The sequence below is a fragment of the Apium graveolens genome, unplaced genomic scaffold, assembly GCF_009905375.1.
Source record: "Apium graveolens cultivar Ventura unplaced genomic scaffold, ASM990537v1 ctg3969, whole genome shotgun sequence".
Taxonomy (NCBI): domain Eukaryota; kingdom Viridiplantae; phylum Streptophyta; class Magnoliopsida; order Apiales; family Apiaceae; genus Apium; species Apium graveolens.
In genome coordinates, this window is record NW_027418347.1 from 1 (window position 1) to 11,080 (window position 11,080).

Here is an 11,080-nt window from a genome sequence, read left to right on the forward strand (position 1 = left end):
TTTCTTGATATCCCGTTAACATGTAAGCTTTTTGACCGAGAAAATTTATGATTATTCTTCATGACGATGATGGATATGAAAGGTATTCCTAAGACATTTCTCCATTATTTATATTAGTAGTCTATTAGTCGGTCATGTTCTTTTACCACGGGTAAATTACCTAATTTGAGCATAAATAGAAATAGGAAATGCATCTTTCTAGATTTTTCCCACATATTAAAATCAAATATTAGTAGATTTGATTAATAAAAAACCCAGGGATCCGCTACTGACTTGTTTGTGTATATAATCATATATATCTAATTCCCAATTATCTTTTTAAGGAGTAGGAAATGGATAAAGGTGTCTAGGACATGAGCATATAGCCATATATGTTTGTAGAAAATTTTAAGTTTCAAGTAGTTCACTTAACGCCTGATATACTCTAAAAAATATTCTTCTCCCTTGGTATGATTCACTTACGGTACATCTTTCATATATAAAGGTATATTCTTCATATTAAATAAATGCATTGTTTTGGTGTATTTTGATAGATACCCATATAAAATGAAGTACTAGATATCTGGGACAACTAGAACATTTTAGGGAAAGTGACAATAGAAGTGTGGAATTGGAGGTAAGCAAAAACACCAAAAAATGAAACCGGATCAAAAAAATGAAAAACCAAAAATAATAAAATCGAAACCGACAAAAATCAAAAAAAAAATTGTAGCTGAGCCGAAGCGATGGAACGGTTTGATACCGTTACGGTTTTACCCCTGTACCCGAACCGAAAAACCAAACCGCTTATATTAATTTTAAAATTATTAAAATATATTCATACATGTATTTATTTATTCTATATATAAATGAGTATTTCAAACTTATACCATTGTTGTATTAGAATTTGAAAAAAGTTTTGGATATGATAGTTCGTAGTGTATAGACCATGAATCTTTGGTTTAAAATGCTAATACTATTAAGGAATTTGTAGAGCTGCTGTAGTACTAATCATAATATATATACCACAATAAACATCATGATTTAATTACTCTAAATTAGTAGAATTTCATTTCGGTACTAGATTAGTCCATTATTGTTGATGTGTAAAAAAATATAATAACTGGAAGCGCACAGTGTTTAGTTGTAGAAATCACATATCGATCCACGGAGACTATAAATTTTCAAAACCCTAACAATTTAAATCAGGCAAACTAGAAAATAGGATTTGGGAGGTGTTCCAAATAACCTAATTAGAAAATAAATCAAATAATATGGAAAACCTCGAAAGCTGAATCGATTAATCAATTATAATTAACATCAGCAATCCCTAAAATCAATTCTCTTTTCTTCATAAAAATAATGTATATCAATTAACGAGACAAGAATATACTATGAAACTTGTTATCTAACAATAACTCATCAATATTTCATAGAGCAAGCATAGGCTATGAAAATAAATCCTGTAACAATAATATATCAAAATCACATTATTAATTGAACAATTAACCACCGAGAAAAATCTATGAGAGTTAAATAATAGGAACGAGAAGATATCAAAGAAATTAAATTAACTTTATCTTCATCCTAGGGAACCAATTTAGCTACACGTGATAAAAAGATAAGCAAAACAAAAAACTAACAAAATTCTAGCTCTAAATTGATGTTCTAGGTGATGGGAATGTAAAATACAAGAAAAGATACATATATATAGGGAAAATATGAGGGCTTGGGTCTTAGAATATCAAATCCTCCTTAGGATATATTTCCTTCTTTTCATTTTTCTTCTCCAACATGTATTCGATATTTCCTCCAATTCCTTTGACTTCAAGAATAGTCAACCTCCTTCCTTATTTACACCCTTTACAGCTCAAATCCTTATTTGATTAAATTTCCTACAAAACAAAATAAAATAATTTATTTTTTAATAAAATTACGAAAACAAAAATAAAATAGGTAATAAAAAATGCTAAATATGGACCTATCAATTGTGAATCTCCTAGGAGGTTACTTTTACAATGGTAATTATTTATGTAATAATGCAGTAGCACTTATATACCAACAAAGATAGGGTTAACCGGCTACGCAATAATTAATAGTATTCGTTTTTGTTTTTAAATGAAATCTCAAAAGGTAAAATGGCACTTATAATTTTTTCATCATTGTATTAAACAAATAAATTTAAAAAAATAAAAACTAAAAAAACCGAAACCGATAAATGGTTAACCGAATCGAAAATAACCCTTCCGAGTTGTTTAATTACGGTTAATAACTAGAAATCGAACCGACATACATGGTTTGATAAGGATATTCGGTAAAAACCAAGTTGAACTGAACCGTGCACACCTCTATGTGGAATGTTATCATATTGGTTTGCTTTGGTTATTTCTCAACAGTACTAAGGCGATGATTTAATTATAATAGCATTGTTTTGTTAGTCGACTAGGAAAGTATAGAAACAACGAGTATTCACTACAAGAATATAAGGCTAAATACAACTGAATAAATTCAACCGGTATGGTCAACCTGAATGTTTGACTGGGCACGGCTAAATACAACCGCCAGCGGTCGAATTTAAATTTGATCGAAATATTACAGTTGAATTTAGTAATAAATTCGACCGGTATTTTTGTGCGGTCGAATTTAGCCTTGTCCGAAAATGGAGAGAATTTTCCCTCCAACTAAATTATTTTACGCTCCTAAATTCAACTGCTAGCGGTCAAATTTAGCCTTACCTAATGGAGGGATATTTTCCCGCTTTTTTTGTTTTAATTTACTCAAATGGCAAAAAAACAACCAAATACAAAACAAAAAAAAATCAGTTGAATAATTAAATTGATTGCAAGCGATTGTATTTAGTAAACGAAAAAAATCAAAATCAAAATTTTAGAAAAATCAAAACATAAATTTTGGAATAAACACTAGTAAGATATACTAGTCAAACTGAAACTTGATTATTAAAATGACAAACCAAATAAAATTATTTTGATGTGAAATTTTGGTTATAACACTAATTTATATATCTATTGACATCCATACGGTTGGATCGTTGAAAAATATTTATAAAAAAATCGAACACCAATTTTGGAATAAACAATAGTTAGTTGTATTAGTCAAACTGAAGCTTGACTTTTAAAATGATAAATCAAATACAATTATTTTGATGAGAAATTTTAATTATATCACTAATATATATATATATATATATCTTTTGACATCCACACGCTTGGATAGTTGAAAACTATTTTTAAAAAAATCGAAACACCGATTCAAGATTAAACACTAGTTAGTTCTACTAGTCAAATTACTAAAACTTGATATTTAAAATGACTAGCCAAATAAAATTATTTTTATGTTAAATTTTCATTATATCACTCATATATATCTATCTATCAACATCCATATGGTTGGGTCGTTGAAAAATATTTTTTAAAAAATCGAAACACCAAATCTGGAATAAACAGCAGTTAGTTGTACTAGATAAACTGAAGCTTGACTGTTAAAATTACAAACCAAATAAAATTATTTTGATATGATATTTTGTTATATCAACAATATATAAATCTATTGACATCCATACGGTTGGATCATTGATAAATATTTTAAAAAATACTGAAACACCAAATCTGGAAAAACACTAGTTAGTTATACTAGTCAAAGTGAAACTGACTATTAAAATAGCAAACAAAATAAAATTATTTTGATGTAAAATTTTGGTTATATCACTCATATATATATATATCTATTTACATCTATACGGTTGGGTCATTGAAAAATATTTTTTAAAAAATCGAAACACCAATTCTGGAATAAACACCAATTAGTTGTACTACTTAAACTGAAGATTGACTGTTAAAATAACAAACCAAAAAAATTATTTTAATATGAAATTATGGTTACATCGCTAATATATATATCAATTGACAGCTATACTTGTGGATCTTTGAAAAATATTTAAAAAAATTGAAACACCAATTTTGGAAATAAACACTAGTTAGCTCTATTAGTCAAACCGAATCATTACTGTTAAAATGGCAAATCAAATAAAAATATTTTGATATGAAATTTTGGTTATATCACTCATATATATATCTATTTACATCCATATGGTTGGATCTTTAAAAAAATATTTTAAAAAATATCGAAACACCAATTTTGGAATAAACACTAGTTAGTTCGACTAGTCCAACTTAAATTGACTGTTAAAATGGCAAACCAACAAAAATTATTTTGATGTAAAATTTTGGTTATATCACTCATATATATATCTATTGACATCCATACGGTTGGATCATTGAAAAATATTTTTAAAAAAATCGAAATACCAATTCTGGAATAAATACCAATTAGTTGTACTAGTTAAACTGAAGATTGACTGTTAAAATAACAAACCAAAAAAATTATTTTAATATGAAATTATGGTTACATCACTAATATATATATATATATCAATTGACATCCATACTTTTGGATCTTTGAAAAATATTTAAAAAAATTGAAACACCAATTTTTGAAATAAACACTAGTTAGCTGTATTAGTTAAACCAAAGCTTGACTATTAAAATGGTAAACCAAATAAATATATTTTGATATGAAATTTTGGTTATATCACTCATATATATATCTATTGACATCCATATGGTTGGATATTTAAAAAATATTTTAAAAAATATCGAAATACCAATTCTGGAATAAACACTAGTTAGTTGTACTAGTCAACCTGAAATAGACTGTTAAAACGGAAAACCAAATAAAATTATTCTGATATACAATTTTGGTTATATCACTCATATATATATATATATTTATTTATTTATTGACATCCATACGGTTGGATCGTTGAAAAATATTTTTAAAAAATCGAAACACCATTTCTGGAATAAACATCAATTAGCTATACTAGTCAAATTGAAACTTGACTATTAACATGGCAAACTAAATAAAATTATTTTGATATGAAATTATAGTTATCTCACTTATATATATATATAAATTGACATCCATACGATTGGATCGTTGAAAAATATTTTTTTTTAAATCGAAACACCATTTTCTCGAATAAACACTAGTTTTTGTACTAGTCAAACTCAAGTTTGACTATTAATACGGAAAACCAAATAAAATTATTTTGATATGAAATTTTGGTTATATCACTAATATATATATATATATAAATTGACATCCATACGGTTGGATTGTTAAAAAATATTTTTTTAAAAAAATCAAAACACCATTTCTGGAATAAACACTAGTTTGCTTTACTAGTGAAACTCAAGCTTGACTATTAAAATGGCAAACCAAATAAAATTATTTTGATATGAAATTTTGGTTATATCACTATTATATACTCCCTACGTCCCACTGAATTGTTTAGGTTACTTTTCAGCACGCTTTTCAATGCTCGTTTAAAGTATACTTCCATAATATATATATTTTTTAAAAAATCTGAAAAAAAAGTTTCATGTTTAAACTTTTATTCAAAAAAAAATTTATGAAAAAAACATTATGAAACTATATGTTATTGAAGCCTCGAAATACGTGAAAATAGTGTGCGTAAACTATCCAGCGGGACGGAGGGAGTATATGAATTGACATCTATACGGTTGGATCGTTGAAATATATATATATATATATATATATATATATTTATATTTATATATCTTTTGACATTTATATGGTTGGATCGTTGAAAAATATTTAAACAAAAATCGAAAACACCAATTCTGGAATAAACACCAATTAGTTGTACTAGTTAAACTGAAGATTGACTGTTAAAATAACAAACCAAAAAAATTATTTTAATATGAAATTATGGTTACATCACTAATATATATATATATCAATTGACATCCATACTTTTGGATCTTTGAAAAATATTTAAAAAAATTGAAACACCAATTTTTGAAATAAACACTAGTTAGCTGTATTAGTTAAACCAAAGCTTGACTATTAAAATGGTAAACCAAATAAATATATTTTGATATGAAATTTTGGTTATATCACTCATATATATATCTATTGACATCCATATGGTTGGATATTTAAAATATATTTTAAAAAATATCGAAATACCAATTCTGGAATAAACACTAGTTAGTTGTACTAGTCAACCTGAAATAGACTGTTAAAACGGAAAACCAAATAAAATTATTCTGATATACAATTTTGGTTATATCACTCATATATATATATATATTTATTTATTTATTGACATCCATACGGTTGGATCGTTGAAAAATATTTTTAAAAAATCGAAACACCATTTCTGGAATAAACATCAATTAGCTATACTAGTCAAATTGAAACTTGACTATTAACATGGCAAACTAAATAAAATTATTTTGATATGAAATTATAGTTATCTCACTTATATATATATATAAATTGACATCCATACGATTGGATCGTTGAAAAATATTTTTTTTTAAATCGAAACACCATTTTCTCGAATAAACACTAGTTTTTGTACTAGTCAAACTCAAGTTTGACTATTAATACGGAAAACCAAATAAAATTATTTTGATATGAAATTTTGGTTATATCACTAATATATATATAAATTGACATCCATACGGTTGGATTGTTAAAAAATATTTTTTTAAAAAAATCAAAACACCATTTCTGGAATAAACACTAGTTTGCTTTACTAGTAAAACTCAAGCTTGACTATTAAAATGGCAAACCAAATAAAATTATTTTGATATGAAATTTTGGTTATATCACTATTATATACTCCCTACGTCCCACTGAATTGTTTAGGTTACTTTTCAGCACGCTTTTCAATGCTCGTTTAAAGTATACTTCCATAATATATATATTTTTTAAAAAATCTGAAAAAAAAGTTTCATGTTTAAACTTTTATTCAAAAAAAAATTTATGAAAAAAACATTATGAAACTATATGTTATTGAAGCCTCGAAATACGTGAAAATAGTGTGCGTAAACTATCCAGCGGGACGGAGGGAGTATATGAATTGACATCTATACGGTTGGATCGTTGAAATATATATATATATATATATATTTATATTTATATATCTTTTGACATTTATATGGTTGGATCGTTGAAAAATATTTAAACAAAAATCGAAAACACCAATTCTGGAATAAACACCAATTAGTTGTACTAGTTAAACTGAAGATTGACTGTTAAAATAACAAACCAAAAAAATTATTTTAATATGAAATTATGGTTACATCACTAATATATATATATATCAATTGACATCCATACTTTTGGATCTTTGAAAAATATTTAAAAAAATTGAAACACCAATTTTTGAAATAAACACTAGTTAGCTGTATTAGTTAAACCAAAGCTTGACTATTAAAATGGTAAACCAAATAAATATATTTTGATATGAAATTTTGGTTATATCACTCATATATATATCTATTGACATCCATATGGTTGGATATTTAAAATATATTTTAAAAAATATCGAAATACCAATTCTGGAATAAACACTAGTTAGTTGTACTAGTCAACCTGAAATAGACTGTTAAAACGGAAAACCAAATAAAATTATTCTGATATACAATTTTGGTTATATCACTCATATATATATATATATATTTATTTATTTATTGACATCCATACGGTTGGATCGTTGAAAAATATTTTTAAAAAATCGAAACACCATTTCTGGAATAAACATCAATTAGCTATACTAGTCAAATTGAAACTTGACTATTAACATGGCAAACTAAATAAAATTATTTTGATATGAAATTATAGTTATCTCACTTATATATATATATATAAATTGACATCCATACGATTGGATCGTTGAAAAATATTTTTTTTTAAATCGAAACACCATTTTCTCGAATAAACACTAGTTTTTGTACTAGTCAAACTCAAGTTTGACTATTAATACGGAAAACCAAATAAAATTATTTTGATATGAAATTTTGGTTATATCACTAATATATATATATAAATTGACATCCATATGGTTGGATTGTTAAAAAATATTTTTTTAAAAAAATCAAAACACCATTTCTGGAATAAACACTAGTTTGCTTTACTAGTAAAACTCAAGCTTGACTATTAAAATGGCAAACCAAATAAAATTATTTTGATATGAAATTTTGGTTATATCACTATTATATACTCCCTACGTCCCACTGAATTGTTTAGGTTACTTTTCAGCACGCTTTTCAATGCTCGTTTAAAGTATACTTCCATAATATATATATTTTTTAAAAAATCTGAAAAAAAAGTTTCATGTTTAAACTTTTATTCAAAAAAAAATTTATGAAAAAAACATTATGAAACTATATGTTATTGAAGCCTCGAAATACGTGAAAATAGTGTGCGTAAACTATCCAGCGGGACGGAGGGAGTATATGAATTGACATCTATACGGTTGGATCGTTGAAATATATATATATATATATATATATATATATTTATATTTATATATCTTTTGACATTTATATGGTTGGATCGTTGAAAAATATTTAAACAAAAATCGAAAACACCAATTCTGGAATAAACACTAGTTAGTTGTACTAGTCAAATTGAAACTTGACTGTTAAAATGACAAATCAAATAAAATTATTTTCGTATGTAAATTTGGTTATATCACTAATATATATATACACACATCCATTTAATTGGATCGAAAAATATTTAAAAAAACAATCAAAATACCAATTCTAGTTAGTTGTACTAGTCAAACTCATAAAATTTACAATAAAATTTACCAAAATCATAATTTCATATTTTAATTAAAATTAAGTTGTTAAAATATTTTTATATATTATAATATTTTTAAGTAAAAATTTAAGTAATTACTATATTTATGTCCTAAAATTAAAAGAGAATTATATATTACAATCAATTTAATTTATTAAAACATAATCAATTTGATGAGGAGTAAATTATATGTTTAATGGGCCAGGGCCTTTATGGACAAGCTGGGAAAGCATTAGTAATTTGCAAATTAAGCCCATTCAAAAAGCTACATATTCTCTGTCTCAATAAAACCCTAATTTATTCTCTCTCTCTCCTCTCTCTCTCTTCTCTCTCTCTTCTCTCTCTCCCTTTCTCTCTCTTTCTCTCTGGTTGAACCAATTCTTATTATATATACAATAACTATAAGCAAAGATGATTGATGCTATTTTTTTGACACCTCTTGTATGAGAAAGCCTTTGCTTTTCCTTCAGCACGTTCAGCAACACTCTGAGCCATATTTTATTTATTTGATTTATAATGTTGATGTATATATGAATTATACGTATGCGAGTGCAATTGAAGGCAGCCTCTTTTACTCTCCTTATGAATTTCAAATGGTATATGGATCAATTAGTGGCTTTTGTGTTTTGATGAGACTGTTCGGTTTGGTGATTGATGTAGTTTTTTAATTTAGTTGTATGCTTATATATGGATATTTGGATGGTTTTTTCCAATTTGATTTTGTGTGATTATTGTTATGTGTTTTGAGGATGTTTATGGTTTATAATTTGACTCGTCGCCTTATTACTAAGATTTGTTTCAACAAGCTAAGCAATAAATTAAGGAGAGGTGCCTTTGGTGTTGTGTTTTCCAGACTGTGATAATTTTCTTTTGCTGAATTGGAATGGCATTAACGATCTAGTTGGTCGGCGTTGGGAAGTAGTACTTGTAGTGAGTTTATCGGTCCTAAAGGTGTCATAATTCACAGTGTCGTTCAGTCAATTATTTCAATAGTATAAGATTATAGTTCTTCACGCTCTCGCTTTGCTTCTCGAAATTCAAGAGTCTAGCTCTATTTTAGCCGGATTTTTGAAGCTTGCCGGAATCTGGAATTTTTCCGATTCCGACGAGATTTTTTTAAAAACCGGTGTTTGTTTATTCATCTGGATGGGGTTGCATTTAATATCTTATAATTGACAAGATACGACCGAGTTTAGTAATTGGGCGGGCTTTTTAAAATATTTCAAAATTTTTAATTATTTTGGTTGGATTTTTAAATTTTAAGTGAAATATCAATTTCGACCAACGACGGTTGAATTTGACCAGTCGAATTTAATGGTCGTATTTAACCAGTTTTTTTTAGACAATCGTATTTAGACTAAATTCAACTGAATATTAAATATCACTCCCACATGTACGACTGGGTCCAAAATCGGTCATATTTAGCTAAATACCATCTGTGGCGGTCGTATTTAGTTAAATACGACCGGTTTTGGACCGGTTGTATTTAGCCGTTTTTCTTGTAGTGAGTGAAAGCTATGGAGTTGGTCACTTCAGCAAAAATTCTCTTCAATAAATTGAAAAATGCTCAAGATAAAACCTTTGACACATTTTTTTGGTTCATGATACCAGTGGATGGTGCGTAGCATTAGACCGTACCAGATGAAAATACAATTAAACTAAATACTGACACGACACTATTTGCATCTTCCTATTATTTTAGTTTTTCTAGAGTGGCTCGAGATTATGTAAGTGGACTGATTGAGGTTATAAAACGATGCAAGCAAAGCAATATTTTATCAGAAGTGGCCACAGAAATAGGCATCCAGAAAGCCTTGGTAAGCCTTGAGTTGGATAAAAAAATAGTGGAGTAGCGTGGTGGTAAAAACAGATTTCAACTGGTCGTATATGTTAGATTGGGCACGGGGCACTTCGAGGTCGGGGAGTGGTGTCCCCGCCCCCAATCCCTCATATCGATCCCAAAAATCGCGCTGAACCCCGATCCCCGCCCCGAACAGGAAACGGGGATCCCCATGGATTTTCAGGAAATTTAAATTTTTAACTAAAATATAATAATGTTATTTCATATTATATATTTTTTAATAAAAAATAAAATACTTATTGATAACATATAAATAGATTGATATTATCTCATATTTTTAATATCAAATTATATCAAAATTTTATATAATACAAATAAAAGGCAAATTTTAAATTATAAAAATATATTGTATTATATTATATTATAATGTAAAATAAAATATTGATCAATAAATTATAGATTATTTTAAATTCAAATAATATTATAAAATTTATTTTTTTTAATAATAAATTAGTAATATATATATATATATTTATTTATTTATATACACAATCCGGGTCGATGATCGGGGCGAGGAAACACTCATCGCCGATCCCG

At 26.9% G+C, this 11,080-nt stretch overlaps 1 non-coding gene across 1 annotated transcript; it reads left to right on the plus strand.

Moving 5' to 3' along the window:
- The first annotated feature begins 9,086 nt into the window (after positions 1-9,086).
- On the plus strand, positions 9,087-9,175 carry LOC141701511 (small nucleolar RNA snoR1). Its single transcript, XR_012566801.1, has one exon. It is a non-coding gene; the product is annotated as a small nucleolar RNA snoR1 (small nucleolar RNA).
- Positions 9,176-11,080: the final 1,905 nt, after the last annotated feature.